At 35.8% G+C, this 20,041-nt stretch overlaps 1 protein-coding gene across 1 annotated transcript in view; it reads right to left on the reverse strand.

Moving 5' to 3' along the window:
- The window catches only part of LOC144225308 (uncharacterized), a 318,671-nt gene that overhangs the window by 98,927 nt on the left and 199,703 nt on the right, over window positions 1-20,041 (reverse strand). The window contains exon 4 of the transcript XR_013333264.1: window positions 5,025-5,080. The gene's annotated coding sequence lies outside the window, so the exon portion shown is untranslated. The remainder of the gene's footprint in view (window positions 1-5,024; window positions 5,081-20,041) is intronic.

Consider the following 20,041-nt stretch of genomic DNA (forward strand, 5'->3'; position numbering starts at 1 on the left):
TAAAACTAACCGTTCTAAAATCCTGGAAAAGTTGTGGCATTCTAGAGAAAACAGCATTTAAGTAGTCATGAGTACCTTTCTAAGACAAGGAATTATCTGGGTTTTATTCCCTGGCTTCCTGAAATGTAAAAATTTAATGATCTAGAGATGTAAATACAGCTTATAGTTAACTACTTTGGTAAAATTAGATTTCTGGAACATAGTGTTTAGTGAAATGGAGAGAAAAAATTCTATCTAATTATTGTAGTCCAGAAGTGCTTAACTAGTATACAATTGACTAATTGGTACATCTGTGAACCTGATGTAACTCTGCTCCAAATAATCTAATGATTCCTCAAAACTTACTTCCACATGGTCTGCAGCACCATAAAGATGAAAAGCATTCATTTTCAGCAATATTTAATAAAGGCTCATACTTACTGGGTAAGTATGCTCAACACAAGCCTGAGTGCTTTCCATGAGATCTCATGTCTCTTTTCATCTTTCCAACAAGCTAGTAAAGTAGGAACTATTATTATATGCATTGTATTGATTAGAAAACTTCAGTTTAAAGAGATTGATTTACTGAAGTTCAAAATCCTAGTATAGGACAGGCAGAGTGTTTCAAGTGTGGAGTCCTGGCTGCTCCTGTGTTGCAGTGACTGACCTCTCCATCACTACTATGTGTTAATGTATTGAATGAGATTAATCGAAGGGAACCATCTAGAAAATGTATTCAAGCTTACACTAGCCACTGTGTCAATAACTTCTTCCAGACACTCACACATGCCAATAATTTCTTTCTTTCAGACTTTGCAGCCCAAAGCAGAAGTATCTAAAACACATGTAAAAACTTTTCTACAAACCTGAACCAGAGGATTTCCCAAGTGTACAGGATTCTGACAAAGACTCACGCAGAAATACTACTCATTGTGCTATTGGCCCAACTGACTTTTAACATATGGGAAGCAGACAGGAAACACTGGAAAGGCAACACTGTATGGTAAGTAACAGTTTCTGACTCTACCCAATGAAGAAATTGGTTTCAAATCACGTCACAATCAAATACTGGCTCTTCACAATAACATAGCTTAAATAATCCACCTTATATGGAGAACACCAACAGCACATAGAGACAAATGGCCCAGCATCATCAAAATATCAAAACATAAAGTAAAACCCAAGCCGCTACAAACAAAAACACTTCAAAGTTGCTAAGAGACTATACCTTAATTGTTCTAACAATAAAAAAGAAATAGTAATTATGTGACATTATAGAGGTGTTAGCTAATGCTATGGTGATAATCATACTGCAGTATATAAATATATCAAATTAGCATGTTGTACACCTTAAACTTAACATAATGTTGTATGTCTATTATACCTTAATGATAATAAGAACAATAATAAATAACAAATAAAACACTCTCAGACAAGTAGCTTCTCTTTCAAAAGACTGCCTTGACTCAGCTTATTTTTCCTAAGCATGTCACTCACTGCATACTTTACCTCAATTCAAACTTGCTTAATTTAAGTAAAATCTGAGTAAAGTAGATATTATCTTTATTTTATATACATAAAAAAAGTTTAGGGGCACCTAGGTGGCTCAGCTGAGCATCTGACTCTTGATTCTGGCTCAGGTCATAATCTCATGGTTCATGGGTTCAAGCCCCACATCAAGCTCTGTGCTAACAGTGCACAGCGTGCTTGGGATTTCTCGCTCTGTCTCTTTCTTTCACTCTCTCTCTCTGCCCCTCCCCCAGTTCACACACTCTCTCTCTCAAAATAAATAAATAAACATTTTTTAAAAGAAAGAAAATAAACGAAGTTTAAGCATATCACAACACTTGCTCAAAACTTGTCTTCTTGCTGCCATCTGCTATTTTTATTATGTTTTCTAGTCTATCCTAAATTCTAACGTGGCCATCCAAAGGATATTAATATGCTCTATTGTTTAATAATACAAACTGAATCATGTAATTTCACAGTTGCATGTGACTCAGAGGACATATAAACTGGATGGATAAGAAAAGGATGAGATCACCTGAATGCTAAATTAAGATCTTTAAAATCAATAAGGTATCTTTTTTTTTAAGGTCTTTATTTATTTATTTTGAAAGAGAGAGATCATGAATGAGGGAAGGAGAGAGAGGAAGCAAGAGATCATCCTGAGCAAGCTCACCCAGTTAGCATGAGCCTGATGCAGGGCTCAAACTCATGAACTGTGAGATAAACTCATGAACCATGAGCCAAAGTTAGAAGTGTAACTGACTGAGACACCAAGGTGCCCCCATAAGTGATCTCCTAAAGACACACAATGTCAAAATGGACATATAGAACAGAAAATTGGCTCTAGGCTGTTGCAAGAAGCTAAACTCAGAACAACATGAACATAATGGGGAAACACAGTTTTGAAGACTCTTCCAGGAGCCAAAATGAAATCACTCTTCTTATGAGATATTTAGCTTTCTAGACTGCAGGTTTTCAAGCAAAGAGACAATGCCTGGGAAGAGAAGATGTGCAGTCAACTTTGTGCTGTCTTCTACTAGATAATGTTTTCACTTATATTTAACTCAGATGTTCTTTGAATTGTTTTCTCAATATTATAAGTCAGTGAAATTTATGTAAATGTAATAGTCACATTCTAGAAAAGCCAATACAAAGACTGTCCAGGTACATGCATATTAGAATACAAATTACCTCTGATATCAAGCAATCCGGTTAGAAATTTAATGTTTCCATGCAAATAACACTAGATATTAATAAAACATTTTTGTCTTTAGCATGGAATAATTTTGATCCTTGGTTCTTCACCTAGATCAATGTTTTTAAATTTCCAAATCAGGTGTTACTTTATCAAGACTTCTTTACCCTCTCTACTCTCTTATTAATCCTGGTTAAGGTAATCAATTCCTCAGCTGGACAACTTCTCCATTGTAATTATTCACTTCCATGTTATACCGTATCTACAAAATAATGTGCTACATGGTGAAGACAATAAAAAGCCATTTCTTCTTGGTCTTCAGCTGCCTAGTATAATACTTTGCAAGTAGTAGGGGATCAAAAAAGTATTTTAAGGATGAAGAAATTAATGACTGCATAAATAAAAACTACTGATGTTATCTTATGTAATACTTCAATTACATATAAATATAATAAAGGGTTAATATTTTATAATGATACATAGCTAATAACCTATTAAAATATATGAAGAAGTTACCCATTTTTGACAAATATGCAGAAATAAATTGGATCAGGAAAATTTGGCCTTGCATCCTTTTTTAATCACTTAAGAACACTGGATCGTTGTTTCCTTCAGCTTTAAAGTGAACCTATGATATGCCTACATATTATCCACAAAAATCCTTTAAATTAGCATTGTACACTGCCCTCAGGCATTGAAGATACCTGATTAAAATTTTAACAAATGGATAAGGTCTCTCTGATTACAAGGGAGCATGACATTTGCAGAATGAAGGTGCTTTTTTAAAGGTCCCTTCATTTTCATAATATTACAAATAGTATTGGTATTGGAAAATTTAGTATATTAAGATGAATTCACTTAAAAGATTATAGAAATTTCTTTATTTTTCTTTTTCACCTGTAAACATTAATTCAAAATATATGTGTAATGTGTATACCTAATTGCTACTGTAAAGCCGAGCTAAAATGGAATCATTTATGCCTAGGACAAAATGGAGACAGTCAACACAGGTGAATCAAAGAAACTTAACCTTACAGAAATTTACAGCTCATCTCAGAATTTAGCAGATGACACCAGCCAACTACCAAATACCAACTTTGTTCATGCAATGTTTGGACTCACCATTCCCTTGACTGAGCTACCCGGATCCAAATAACAAAGAACACTGCTAGGCAACCAGTCAGTTGAAAAAGCCAAATAATGTCTGTATTTATCCCATTGAAACCTTAGTCTGGGAGAAAATCAGAGATCATTGCTCCTACAGCCTTGAGTTTTCCAGCTTGCAGCCTGAAAACCTTGCAATGAAGTCATCTTTCTGCCTTGTTTTATTCAATATACAAAGTTTAATTTTTGACATCACATAAACATGGGTTTAAAGATCTCAAAGGACCTTATTGTAAGAGGCTCAAACAGGCTGTTATAAGCCTAGTGGGCTAAAGCCTTCTTTAATATTGATTTATAAGACTGTAAATACTGTTAAAGAACAAAACATGGTGACAGTTTAAAAATTATGATTTGGTTTATCTATCAGTGCAAGAATAGTGAATAACAAGGATCTTTAATAGTGTATAAGTGTGTGAAAAGTTTATATTTCTATACATCACTGAGCAGATATAACCATTCGGTGGGGGAGGTAATTTTTATAGCAAAGAAAAAATTTGGGAAAATAAGGATTACAGTTTGAGTCAATCTCAGTAACTTTGGCCTAGTGTATCTCATAATGTATTTACTGTAGTTCAAATCTTTAACTTTGTGGCTCACCATAGCTAAAGGAAAAATATCTTACGTGGAGAAGAAATAAATTTTCATTTAAAAAATTCTAAATTTATAGGTAAGTTAAAAAATAGAGCTCAAAAATCCGCATATGATTTTAGTTTAGGAACATATTTTCAAAATGTCTTGAAATGTCCTAAACAAATTTCCTGATTCAAACCATCCAAAGGTAAATAATATTTCCCAAAGGCTAAAGCTAAAGTGCATGATATTTCCAAGTAAGATTGTGTATTTAGATTGACTCACAGATATTTAACAATTACATAAAGTTATAATTGACTGAACTGATTCTGCACTTAGATCCAAATCCTCATTTTATCACCATAGTTAGATATAAGAAATGATTAATTCCCTCTTCAAGGACTTTAAAATGGTAGTTACAATATTAAAATATAACTTGAACTGCAAATACAAAAGCATACAATAAGGTTCTTAGAAACTTGGTATTTTAGAAATGGCTATGGTTAACCTACATCGGTGGCATAATCCCTATACCCCAAATTGGTTCAGATGTTGAAACTGATGACACCACACATATGAGGAGGGTAGGGAAAAGGGTACTACTCACCTAATGAAGCTTTCTGGGGAGAGGATGGAAGGCTTCCAAGGAGGTCTCAAAGTGGCCTAAGAACAGGGAAAGGAAATGAAGTTGGAGTTTTATTGTGGTTAGGGGGTATATATGAATGAGTATTCCTCCATGCTGGCCAATGATAGCACCCTCCCACATACCTTCTCCATTTCTACACATCCACTCCTTTATAGATTTCACAAGTTTCTATTATTTTTCCTTTATTTAAAAAAAAATAGTCAAAATCAAGTATGCTAGGATTTTGGTGGGTTCTTTTTTCATTTTTTCACTCAATATATCCTAAAATCACTCCATATCAGTTCAGCTTATTCAATCATAATTTATTAAATCAACTTCATATATGGTCAAGTAAGATGTTTTTTCTTTTCAATAATAAATAGTGGTCCAATTAACATCAAGATATTTTTGTAGTATCAGAGGTATATTATCTAGGTAATTTTCCAGAAGTAATATTGCCTGGGTCAAACCAAGCAGGTAGATCCTAATGATACAGTTCTAATTACCCCACCAGAGAAGACTGCATCATTCTGCACTGCCATGAGCAATGTTTCTATCAGATTGCCTGTTTTCCCACAGCATTACCAACCAAGAGTATTTCAAGCTTTGGATATGTTGCCAAACTAATAAGCTAATAATGTATATTTGCAATTAATCTATATAATCTGTATAATGCAATAGTTTTTAGCATTTATATGTATCCTGTGAATATTAAAAAGTTTAATCTGAAAAATAAAATGATCCTAGAGAAATATGCATATATACATATTGCTCACTTAGTACAAAGGTTATATTTGTGAGTTGATTTCTAGGTTCTCTAACCTGTTCCATTGATCTATATGTCTGTTTTTGTGCCAGTATCATACTATCTTGGTGATTACAGCTTTGTAATACAGCTTGAAGTCTGGAATTGTGATACCTCCAGCTCTGGTTTTCTTTTTCAACATTACTTTGGCTATTTGGGGTCTTTTCTGTTTCCATACAAATTTTAGAATTGTTTGTTCTAGCTCTGTGAAGAATGCTGGTGTTATTTTGGTAAGGACTGGATTGAATGCGTAGATTGCTTTTGGTAGTATAGGCATTTTATAGGAGTGCTATCAACAACAGCCAAATTATGAAAAGAGCCCAAATTTCCATCAACTGATGAATGAATAAAGATGATGTATACACACACACACACACACACACACACACAATGGAACGCTACTCAGTGATCGAAAAGAATGAAATCTTGCCATTTTCAGCAACATGGATGGAACTAGAGGGCATTATTCTAAGTGAAATAAGACAATCAGAGAAAGACAAATATCATGATTTCACTCATGTTGAATTTAAGAAACACAATAGGTGAACATAGGAGAAGGAAAGGAAAATGATAAAAACAAAGAGGGAGGCAAATCGTAAGAGGTACTCAAAGAGAACAAAATGAGGGTTGCTAGAGGGGAGGAGGGTGTTGGATAAATGGGTGATAGGCATTAAAGAGGGCATTTGTTGGGATGAGCACTGGGGTGTTATATCTAAGTGATGAATCATTGGGTTCTTCGCCTAAAATCCATACTACACTGTATGTTAATTGACTTGAATTTAAATTTTAAAAGTTAAAAAAAAGTACAAAGGTCATATAAAAACTTCAGGCTCCTTGTATTTAATAAGTCATGGAAACTTTTAACATGATCTGTTTCTTCAGAGAAGTCTGAATACAAGCAATATACCTAATATTCAATGGACAATTAGTATATGATCACCAACAAGTGAGTACTGTGGTTTGTTGGAGAATGCAGCTATATATAACACAATAGAGAAAATATATATACATATGTACAATAAAAGGGAAATTTGCCCCTTTTTTCTTCCTGTCTGATTACTTTAGCTGCAAAACCGATCTGTCTTTGTGATCCCAGCTCTCAGGCCTTTGGACTTGGACTAAATTATACCACCATTTCTCCTGAGTCTTCAGTTCACAGATGGCAAACTGTAGGACTTCTCACTCTCCACAATTGTGTGAGCTGGTTCCTTATAATAAATCTTCTCTTATTCAGATGTCCTATTTGTCCTGTTTCTCTGGAGAACCTCATACACCCTCCTAAGGCTGTAGCCACTAAGAAATTCTCATTTTCAAGCTGACCCCACAGTTCATTCTCCATAAAGTCACCAAAAGTACCATTTAAGTGTTCCTATCACATTATGGTCCCAGGGGCTGCTGCTCCAGGCAATCAGAACTTGTAAGTGTTTCTCTGAAAGCTCCAAATCCAGAAGGTCAGATTTGGGGATAGTGCTTTGCCCTGCAACCTCAATTATCTGAAAGGTCCAAGAAAAAAATTGTTTTCAGTTTATTCAGCTTTTTCTTGTTTTAAGGATGAGAGTAGTGACTTCCAAGATCTTTACATATTAGAGGTGAACCTGGAAGTCCCATTATTTTTCTTAATATATTCTTTAATTATAGCTCCTTGCATAATCCAAGACATAAACGAATTATGAATATATCTCAATAATAATTGCAGAGTAATTATATTTGTGTAAATGTGACTAGATAAAGTTATAGAATTTGAACAGGACCTCATAAATACCCCTATTTGCCCCTTCTCAATCCATCCTTTTTCTTCCAGATTAACTACTATACTGACTACATTACACTATTACAACCTTGTTGAGTTTTGCTTATTTTTGTAATGTATGTAAGTGGCATCATTTACCATTCACTATTTTGTATATAGTTTTTTCATTCTTTCATTCAATCATTTCTTTTGAGATTTACGCTTGAGATACCACAATCAAATACTCTGTACTACTCAATGGCAATTCAGCCCCCCCTCAATTTTTAATCATATATATTTTGGAATTATTTAGGATTATGGTAACGAGGTTAGTTACATGAATATTTTATTTTAGTGGAGAGTGTCAATCAGCTTTTCAAAGTAGTTGCACAGATTTACACATTTTAATACATTTCATGGCATGTGTTATGTGAATTTAAAACAATAAACTTCTTTTGGTATAGAAGGAAGAAAAACGTTCATATGAAAGATAAGTTAATTCATTACAATTATCATAATTTAAATTCATTAAAAATTATAATTTTCTAAGTTTTAGCAAATCAAGTTTTACATCTCTTACTACAGACCTGTTATGTAAGAATAGATAGCCATCTGCTATTATGTCTACATGAAGGTTCTGGGATGTTTTGGAAATGACCTGATGATTTTTAAGGCATTTACACATTCCCTATCATTCAACCTTAACTATTCATCCTTGGCTTGGAATCATGATTTCCCACTAATGAAATAAACTATGATGCAAACCTCTTTTATCATAGCACATTTATTTTTTAATTTTTTTAAAATTTTTAATGTTTAATAATTTTTGAGACACAGAGACAGAGCACAAGTGGGGAAGGGACAGAGAGAGAAGAAGACACAGAATCCGAAGCAGGCTCCAGGCTCTGAGCTGTCAGCACAGAGCCTGACGCGGGGCTTGAACTCATGAATCGTGAGATCATGACCTGATCCAAAGCCAGACACGTTAACTGACTGAGCCACCCAGGCACCCCTATCATAGCAAATTTATTTTTTAAAGTTTCCTATTTGTTTTATTAGGTTCAAAATACCATTATAAGCACAGTCACGGGTGCTTTACTTACTCTGACATACCTGTAAGTTGAGGTTAACTGCTTACATTTAATATATAGATGATATACATAGATGATACATATTTGATATATAGATGCATATAGTTAAGTGTGTGCATGCACATGTGACATGGAGCAAGCAAGCTGGGCCCCTGGATGTGAGTGCTGTGGGCCCCCTGGGCTGGGCTCTGTCACTGCTGCTCTGCTCCCTCTACTCTGGGGAGCCACTTGAAAGAGCCATGCCACCTGCACACCACCAGCTGGAGGCCTGGGCAGTGTGGAGGCTGCTCCACAGACCTCTGGTCTTGTCCCTCTCAGCCCCTGGCACAGGGCTCCATTCAGTCTGCAGCTGAGCACACGGGGCTGGTGCAGCAGGGACCTGCTCTGGGCAAATATCAAATGGAAATATAGCTGGGGGCAGCCGCTGCTGGCATCTGCTGGCCTCAGAGGACCCAGGGTTCCTTGGTCAATCCAGCCCAGCTCAAACCTATGCTCCAGGGACTTTTGGCTTTAGCCCTGGGGGCAGGTGGGCTCTGCAATGGGCAAGGCACACAGCATAGCATCAGAAGCCACTGCTGCCCCCTTCCTCAGACCTGGCCAGGGCTAGATCTGCTGTCGAATATCCAGAACACACATGCTTTTATAAAGGTGACTTCAGTATCCCTTCTCCACTACTGTTATGAGGCCACGCGGCTACTTTTGTGACAGGCTGGTGGATGCTGACCCTGGGTTTTTGCCCCTTACATGGGGGTGGGGCCTTGAAAAGCCCATCCCTTCCTAGTGGGGGCCTCAACGCTGGTGCTTCAAGCAGGCTCTGCACCCGTCTCAGAGTCCTCCATGGAGATAAAATAGGTATGCGTGTGTTGGGATCTGAACATAAGAAATAAATTGTATCTTCCTTGCAGAAGGCAAAATACTTTACAGAGACTACTGATTCAAATGCTAATCTTTCAGAAACACCTCATAGACATCCAGAATTCATATTTAATTGAGTGCCCTGAGGCTAGTCAAGTTGACACATAAAAGTAACCATTACCTAGGTCCCCACGATTTCATGAGTTTTACCTCCAGGAACCCCACCAGGTTCTTAAGATGAAGATGTCAGGCAGAGGAAGACGGTGAATCATCATTTTGAAATTCTTTCAGAAATTTCTTTATAACAAAGACATTTTTCAGTGGAAAAGACTTTACCAGAATCTTAGCGACTGAAGAGCATTCCATGAACTGTAGCTTCCTTTTACCCTCCTATGTCAACTAAAGTGTGAAAAAAGACTTTTCAGAAAGATATTGCAGAAAGACTTGTGAAGGTCATACCCCAGAGACACAAGTCTGACAACAGTTAAATTTAATCATAAGATTCTCCACCCACACATCTTACTTGATGAGAGCGGGACAAAGCATAGTTGACTATCTGGTAACACAAGTGTGTTCAGTTCATGACAATATACTGGCTAACACTTATCATGTGTGTACTTTATGTAAAAAAAAAAAAAAAAAAAATAGGGTGCCTGAGTGGCTCAGTCAGTTAAGTGTATGACCCTTGGTTTCGGGTCAGGTCATGATCTCACGGTTTGTGAGTTCAAGCCCCATATCAGGCTCCTTGCTGACAGTGTGGCGCTTACTTAGTAATTCTCTCTCTCCCTCTGTCTCTGCACCTCCCCTGCTTGCTCACTGCCTCTCTCTCAAAAGTAAATAAAACTTTAAAAAAAAATGTTTTAAATTATCCACAGATTCTGTATCTGGATATTTGCCTACTTCCAAAAATATATTTGTAACCTCAAAATCAAGCCTCATGGAGACTTCATGATCGTTTACAGATATGCACAAAATGGTGAAGAATTTTAGTTTCCTAACGTGTATGTCCAAGCTGATATGCAACAAAAAGATGCTCTGCTTTCTTGTTTCTGCTCATCCTGTAAGCATATCCTTTTTTTTTTTTCCTTGGGCTATTCAAGTCTATCTTTAAAAACATGTTATGCTGGTTTTGGTGATTTTGCTGTTTAAAACAGCCTCCAAATTAAGTGCTGAAATGCTGTCTAGTGCTTCTAAATGCAAGAATGCATTTAGGCATCTAAAGGCAAGAATGTGTCTTTCTGTGAAGACACGTGTGTTAGATCAGCTTCATTCAGGTGTGAGTTATAGTGCTGCTGGCTGTGAGTTCAATGTTAATGAATCACAGTGTGGTACCTCCGTAAAAAAGAAGAGAGATTTCACCAGTGTGTGCAAGAGGCTGCTCTGGAAAATGTATATGTGGCATCTACAGTGTGTGATAAAACTACAGAAATATGGAAAAGTGGCTAAATTTTTGGATTCGTGAGAAACAATAATAAAAAAATATATAGTGGACATCAATTTTGTGAGGCTGAAAGCCAAAGAAACTTATGGTCACGCTACCCAGGCTCAGGACATCCTAAACCCTTCCCAGCTGGTGCTGGCTAACTTGCACATTTCAAAAGGTAACCGTGGCATAAAAATGTTAAACTTACAGGTGAAGGAGTTTCTGCAGACCAGAAGCTGTAGAAAAGCATTTTAAAAAAAAAAATCTGCCAAATGTTATAAAGGAAAAGGGTTACATAAACAGGTAGGTTTCAGTATAGCAAAACGTGCTTATCTTTTAGGATACTGACAAATGGACCGATAGAACACAAAGAACATTTCAGTCAGTAACACTGTTGTGATCAGAGACCCACAGTCACATAACCCTATATGTCCCCAGCAGCAGTAGTTAGTATTAGTTAATTCAGATTCACTGGTGACTTGCAGAACACAGACTATGGTAAATAATAAGAACTGGCTATATAGTAACAGTGGATTACAGCTGAAAGACATATAAGACACAGACTGTCTATAGGGAAGTGTGCTTACGAATGGCCAAAAACATAAAAAATGAGGACATTAGAGGAATTCGATGTCTCTGGCACCTATAAATAGAGCGAACATTAAATACAGCCTATATCCTTGCCAGGTTAACATAAATCCTTCCACTAAATGACCAGTTGGACAGTTTCAAATGGTCTAATATAAAAGTGAAGGGGAGAGAGAAACTATATTTGAAAAGTAGCTAAAATTTTTCAAATTTTGAGGGAAAATATCAAACTGCACACCTTAAATAACTTAATAAACCCCCTGGCAAATGTGAAGTTAAGACAAAGGAAAAAACACCCAAGTATAACATAAACATATTCCCGAAAAACAGTGATAAGGAGAAAAATCTTAAATCTTATTTCATATCCAAAATCTCAGTGATGACCCAGCAAAAGAAATATAAACAGAACAAACTATAAGAAACATGATAATGTGATTTCTGAAAAAAAGTGATAAAAAGTATTAACAGCAACCACAGAAAAATGACACATCACACACCAGAGGAATTAAAAAATATATATATATAGCCAATTTTTTTGTCAAACACTTTGCATGCCAGAAGATAATGAAGTGACTCTTTAAAGTCATGGAAAACAAATAACCACAAACACTAAAATTCTATATCAGATAAAGTACTTTTTAAGAATGAAGGCAAAATAAAATCTTTTAGGAACAAAAAAATGTAAAGAAAAATCATCACCAGCAGACTTGCAATATAAGGCATGTTAAAGGCAGTTCCTCATGTAGAAATTCAACTTTAGAAAGAATTTTATAAGCTTGTAGAGAGTCTGTGATTCTAAGATAAAAAAACAAGCCTACTAATGACATTGTGAACTGAGCACCCCAAAGCAACTAATATTATCCTCAGAAGCAAACTACTCCAAAATGTAGTGATTCAAAAATCTGCACTTTTTTTTTTCCTTCTAATGTTCTTGGATTCTGTGGGTAAGGAATTTGGATAGGGTATAGCAGAGGCTGATTGTCTTTGCTCCACAGTATCCGGGACATGAGCTTGTAGGACTTGGAAGACCAGGGGTATCACAATGGCTGGAGGTTGATATTAAGTAGAAGCTCCTTCACTCATACTTCTGGCCCCTGAGCTGGAATGACCTGAAGACAAAGACTACCTCCTAGGGCACGTATAGTGGATGTATTGATTTGTTCTGGCTCCTCACAGCATGGTGTTCTTAGGATACTCAGACTTACTATCTTGAAGCTCAGGGCCTCCAGTCTAAATATTCCAGTGGCCAAGGAGGAACTTTCATTGGATTTGTTATATATCCTCAAAAGACAAAAGCATCACTTCTGCCATATCCTATTTTAGTCAGAGCAATTAAAAGTCTACCCATATTCATTAGGAGGGAGCATTGATCCTACTTCTCAATATCAAGAATGTTAAAGATTTTACTGCCATTATTTTGAGCATACACACCCCCATTCTGATTCTCCGTCAATCTCTATCACTACCTTTCCATTTTCTGAAGCCACAAGGTATGTAGTTTGCTGCTTCTCTCTGAATATCTGCTCCAACTCTCTACCCATCTCCTCAGCCAGTTTCCCTTTCTTCTTGAATACAATTCAAATGACCAGCAATGGTCATTCTGCATCTTAACATAGGGCATACCACCTACAGTAAGAGAAAGTATCCCTTTATGAAATTGAGAGAGTGTATGACTGGCGATGCACCATTTTAAAATAAGACCACTTAAAATCTATGAGTCAAGGACCAGCACTGGATTAGACAAGACCAGGAATGGGTGCTAGAAAATAAAGCGGGAGAATCTTATGGCTTCCACTGCCAGGGGTTTTCTGTTTCATGTTTCTGTGAAAGTCTTCCTGGAATGCATATTACTACACAAGACAGTAGGTGTTTTAATAATGCTACCATATTGGTTTATGAGAGCACAACCCCAGAAAATAGAATCCTGCAGTAACAAAACTTTAACCGGCACAAGTTAAAGACCATCTATTTAAAATAGCATTAAATGTACAGAGTCAAAACTATCAATACAATTTTCTCTTCATGAAATGTCAAAGCTGTTACATATTTGGATAATCTGTGAACAAGGCAATATATCTGAGGCAATGTTAATGCAGAACTATTTTTGTGATCTTGGACAGAAAAATGAAAGATCCAGTATCATGCTTTTATATTACAAATAAAACCAATCTCTTAACAAAGAGAAAAAAAAGCTTTACCTTAAAAGGATTTTAAGTTATTTTTTTCATAACTTCAAGTTGAGAATAAATTAGAAGAAATACTCCTTTCTTGTTGAAATGATATAATAAAAACCTAACTCTAAAAATTTAATTAAGATATATCAAACATTTATCATACAATAGATACTATATAAGCAATCTACTTTTTATATTAAAAGTTACAAAAACCTAGGAGGCAGTTAGCATTATCTCCATTTTCCAGATAATATTACTGAGACTTAAGGGTTTAAGTAACTTAGCTAGTATAATATAGCAATAAAAACAGAAGAAAAATTAAATTGTTTGCCTTATTCCAAGTGGAGGAATTAAAAAAAAAAAAAAAAGAGCCTGATAGTAGACATTCTACCAAACTGGCAGATGAGAGGCTTAAAACTTCATTATAATTTTATTTGGAAAAATAAAGAGATGTAATTTTTCTTATATTGAGATATTAAGGAAACCAACTAGATTGCATAAAAATAAGAACAGCAAACTCAAGCAGTTTGAGTAACATACTGAGTACACATATCATAAACTATGGACCACAGCTCGAACTCAAATCTCATCTGTCCCATGATGCAACACTCTCACCTTCTTAATGTATCATAATATTTCATTCATGTGGATTTCCTGTTACAACTTCTTTAACAATCACCACATAAACTTACTTATGGCCTACCTAAATCTCTCCTACTCAACAGGTCTTTTTTTATATTACTCCACATAAAAATGACTTCCTAGAGCACTAATTCATGGTAATACCCAACAGAGTGTTTATAGTAACTTGCCATGTATTATTCTAATTAATTATCATAGTGGCATTGTTTTTATGAGTTTGGTACATTTAAGAAGATGTGGGTCAATGTTACTAGTCTTTTCCTTCCTATAACACTTTTCCCAGTCTTGTATATGGAAGCTTATCAATGTAAAATAACACTTTGGGAATAAGAAGCTATTTTAAGTCTCTGGTTTAAACTTGAAAAAATTGCCTCGAATACACTAAGCATTAGTTTCTGGAAACAAAATAACTATTCCAAGAGCAAAATATTATTTGCTCAATTATATTAAGTTTGGATGTTTTTATTTAAAATTCTATTTAAATAAAATATGCTTTAATGTACTTTTTATTCTCTTTAAAATGTATTCAATATATTTGGATTAATCATTGTAACAATATTAGTAATTATAAAAATATGAATAATAATTTAATGGATATTATCTTGCCAGTGTTTTTGCTTTAAAGATTGCACTGAGTACAAGTTGTGAGCTACTTTCCTCTAGTGTCAACAATATATCACATCTTCTATTAAAATTCTTGTCCACAAATCATGGGCTTCAGAAAGACTGGCCTATGAGTAGATTTTGACCAAGATAATTTTGTGTATCTGTTTAAAATTATTCAGCCTGTTTCACCAAGGTCTCACTAAACAATTCACGCTCAATTGCTATACACATGCTTCTAGACACTATCAAAAAATTACTTAAACACATTAGAAATTATGGGGCCCCTGCGTGGCTCAGTCAGTTAAGCATCTGACTTCGGCTCAGGTCATGATCTCATGGTTCATGGGTTCAAGCCCCATGTCGGGCTCTGTGCTGACAGCTCAGAGCCTGGAGCCTGCTTCGGATTCTGTATCTCCCTCTCTCTCTGACCCTCCCCTGTTCACATTGTCTCTCTCTCTCTCTCTCAGAAATAAATAAAACATTAAAAAAAAATATTAGAAATTGAAATACGTTGTATCTTTTCATCATCTTCAATTAGGAAAAAAATGTAGCTTTATTTAAATTGTTTTTTTTTAATTTAAATCCAAGTTAGTTAAGACACAGTGTAACAATGGTTTCAGAAGTAGAATTTAGTGATTCATCACTTACATATAACACACAATGCTCATCCCCACAGTGCCTTCCTTAATGCCTTTTGCCCATTTAGCCCAGCCTCCTCACCCAACACCCCTCCAGCAACCCTCAGTTTGTTCTCTTTATTTAAGAGTCTCTTATGGTTTGCTTCTCCTTCTGTTTTTATCTTATTTTCCCTCTCCCCCCATACTCATCCTGTTGTGTTTCTTAAATTCCACATATGAGTGAAATCAAATGATATTTGTCCTTCTCTAATTTTTTTCTAATTAAAGAAAAAAATGCTTTGAAAATATTAGGAAACATGAAAACTTTAAATATGGTTGGATTAGTGAAGCCTACTATTTTTCAAAAACTATTTATTTACTTTTAGAGATAGTGCAAGTACATGCACGTGAGCAGGGAGGGGCAGAGAGAGAGGGTAGAGAGAATCCCAAGTAGACTCCCCACTCTCAGTGCAGAGCCCAACATGGGGCCACATCCCAGAATGGTGAGATCAAGACCTGAGCCGAAATCAAGAGTCAGACACTTAACTGACTGAGCCACCCAGGTGCCCCTGATGTCTATTATTTTTAAAAGGTATCTTTCGGGCCAATCAAACCTCTGCCAAAGTTCAAGATTCTCTATTTAAGTACACACAAACACACACACAGATTTTGAGAATATATTCAATAGAGGATATTTTCTAACCCGGATAACAATACTTCCTTTGAAATGCACAGGAGTCAAGGACTAATGTTTCATGGAAGTACCACATCCCTGCTAAGCAAAGAGAGACTTGACAACTCTAATAGCTTCATACTTGTTTAAATCATCCCTAAATCAGTACTCTTTCTTCTGCTCAATTTGATTTGTATCTTGTTCTTTGCTTCTTTTTTTTTTTTTAAAGTTTATTTATGTTTTTGAGGGGGAGGGAGAGAGAGAGTGAGAAAGAGAACACTAGCAGGAGAGAGAGACAGAGAAAGAGGGAGAGTGAATCCCAAGCAGGCTCCATGCTTAGTACAGAGTCCAATGCAGGGCTCAATCTCACAACTCTGGGATCAATACCTGAGCCAAAATCAAGAGTCAGATGCTTAATCAACTGAGACACACAAGCACCCATTTGGTTCCTTGCTTCTCCCTGCTTCTATTTGCATATGGACTCAGTCACTTTGCTTGGATTCTTTAAAATTAAATATGTAAAAGGTGACTTCATTCTGGAATATATCATAAATAGTCAAGGTTTTGTTCTGTGGAAACATTATTAAAATCATGGATTATGGGAATTTGAATTACAACACAACAGAAAACATAAAATTAGATGTTTTGAGAGCCCACAGTTCTTTGCGTTCTACTATTTTCATCTTCCTACCACATGACAACTCCTGTCTACCAAACACACCACCTCCTTCCGAGTCACTAACACCATCCCAACATCTCCACTATCACCACAGGTGCCATTTCCCCTAAGGACATTTCTAAAACCAACAAACAAAAAAACTAAATAGAAATGAAGAGAAAGTGTCGTATTTGAAAGCAAAGTTTCTTATTTGAAAGCAAAGTATTTCAGCTCTCATGGAAATGCTCTGCCTCTACCGTAGCCTTTCATACACTGCCTAGGTCCAACCCTTTCAACACCTCAATAGACTAGCAGGTATTTTCCTAAATCAATAACGGTCTTGCCACTAATACGTGCCAACTGTTAATCATATTTTTCTCAATTGTATATATTGAAGAGTCCATAATATATGTAACCATATTAATGATAAGTTGCATATATTGCTCCTATAGGGATTTATAAAGAAAGTATTCACCATATAACTCATTTCTTTAAAATATAACTGAATGTAATCCCTGCTATTAGAGATTACACAGGATGCTTACTTTAATAGATTCTCTTGGGTTTACTGAAACTTCAAATATTTTAATTAAATTTTTCATGGATACAGAAATATATCCATACATACTTGGGTGAAAGACAATGTTTCTCATTCACCAGAGAGTATTTCAAAGAAGAAATGGCTTAAAGTGCTTTTCATGGGACAGAAAAAGGGGAGTGTACAATCTAACAGTGAAATCAAAAGGGTATTCTCTGTTGGATAAGAAAGGGTGTATAACAGACATCCTTTCTTGCATTGAAGCACAGCATCTTTCTTACAAAACATCTTGACTACCTGTGATTTATGCAGCACAATAGCTTTTTTATGACACTTATGTTAATCTTTTTCCCCTTTCCATTACCTGAACATATCACTATGTTTCCTTGTTGAAATAATTTGGGCTAGTAATTTGCAAATTTCCTCTGACAGCCCTTAAGGTACAATAAATTTCTTAAATCAGTAGGAGCACTTGAAATGTGTTTTCAATATCACTGCTGCATATGAAACTAACGAGCTACAAATGTGCAAGTGCACAGCAAATCAGAAAGAATGAACTTTTAACTTATACAGAATTAGATGTTTCCTTAATTATTTGTAACCCAGGGCCATAAGGAAGGTTCTCACTTTAGAGTTAGATCTTACAACCAGGATTTTTGTTTGTATGCCTGTACTATATTTAATGAGTTTGGATGAGGAAAAAAAAAAACAAAACATCAAACTTGACCAAAACATGTATCATCCCTTTTAAATAAGTTTTAAGATAGTTCCCATAACCAGCATTACATTAACATATAAAACCTAAGTTTTCTGAGCTCCCATGGAATAGAATAACAAAAGGCTTGGATTAGTCTAAGTTCTGAAGTATATTAAAGATTTCCTCTTATGACTAATAAATGCCATGGCAAGTGTAAGTGGCAGGGAATCCAAACTGTGCTGAGTTTCTCCTCAAGGTGGTATTTCATATCCTACATATTTTTTAGAATTCTATGTTTCTGATATACTTTACATTTTTTGATCTTTATAAAAATTTTATATTCTTTCCCATTTTTGACAAATTCACTTTTGCCCCTAGGGTAATAGGCTGCAGTGATTAAACTGTAGGTCCTAAAATCAGACAATTGGGGTATAAATCTTTTCTCTTTCACCTACTAACTTGGGTAAGTGACTTAGTCTCTTCAAGATGAATGAGCCAGGTCTAAGAAGGGTAACATATACAAGGAAAATCATTATAATAAAGTCCTAAAGTATAAGTAGCTATTTTTCTTGCATATACTTTAATTACAAAATCCAGAGGTTGCTAGGATGATGTTATTAAATCATCAGGAAACCAGGCACCTTCTATATCTCTATCTCTACAGCCATCCTCAAGGCTACATGATAGTTGCTGAAGCTCCAGCAATTACATCTCTATTTTAGGAAGCAGAAAGGTGGAAAAGGGGAAGGACAAATGGTACTACCTAGCCAAGAAGTTTGTTTCATTTAGGAACCTTTCTGTGATTTCCAACTTTCACTTACATTTTATTTGCTCAAACATACTCCAGTGGCCATAGTCATCTACTAATCCATTTACTATCCCTGACTAACCACCTTCAAATTAAGTGGAATAAAAGAACAACTACTTTATATATTGTTAGTTTTCATGAGTTTAGAATACAGAAAGAGCACAGGAAGAATGACTTGTCTTAGCTCCACAATGTTTGTTGCCTAAGCTAGGCAGACTCAAAAACTACAAGTAACTTGATAATTGTAGGCTGGTATAATCTGAAAGTATCTCATGGAGATGTCTGGAAGCTAGTAATCACTGATGTCTATCCACACCGCATTCCGAAAATAAACAATATTGATTCTTGTCACTTGAAACACAAGTGAAACATGTGTTTCACTTGCTGATGGAGTTCCATGAATCTACTTTTCAGTAACGAGTGATACAGATAATCTGCATACTTACTGCAAGGACACTCCTCTGGTTCTTTAACAAATAGTGCCTTTAAAAAATTTTTACTTTCCCTTTTGTAAAGTTTGGATGAGGATTCAGGCATCCTCTCAGATCATTAGTCTCTAGATCTGGACTGCCGTAGCTTTGGGCAGAACACTAATGTGCAAGAAGACATTTCAAGAGATATAAACATCTATTTTTTTTTTCAGGGAAAACTCATTTATTCTACACATTTATTGACTGCTATTATAACCCAGGCACTGCTGTAGGTAATGGGGATAGAACACTATACAAAAGTCATGTGCCTGAATGTGAGAGGCACCCTGAAATGTGCCTCTCACATCTCATTCAGAATTCCACTAGTGAAGAGTCTAAGTGACCATCAGCTAAGCTGGTGCACTCTTAAATGTGCACTGTTTTTGTGATACTTGAGGCCACGCATACTGTGAGAATGTCCCTGCCAATATATGAGTGAGGTGAGGATACTCAGGTGGGCCATTTCCCAGGGAATGGGCTGCTGCTCTAATAGAATGTTTTGGTCAAGGACTCTACCATAGCCTTTCCAAACTCTTTTAGGTGCCTAGAGCAGCCTAAGATGTTTCACCCGTCCTTTGTTTTCTTCACTCTGCCCTTTATTTAGAGCCAAGTGGCATCAAGGTCT

This window comes from Crocuta crocuta, unplaced genomic scaffold (assembly GCF_008692635.1).
Source record: "Crocuta crocuta isolate KB4526 unplaced genomic scaffold, BGI_CrCroc_1.0 scaffold378, whole genome shotgun sequence".
NCBI lineage: Eukaryota > Metazoa > Chordata > Mammalia > Carnivora > Hyaenidae > Crocuta > Crocuta crocuta.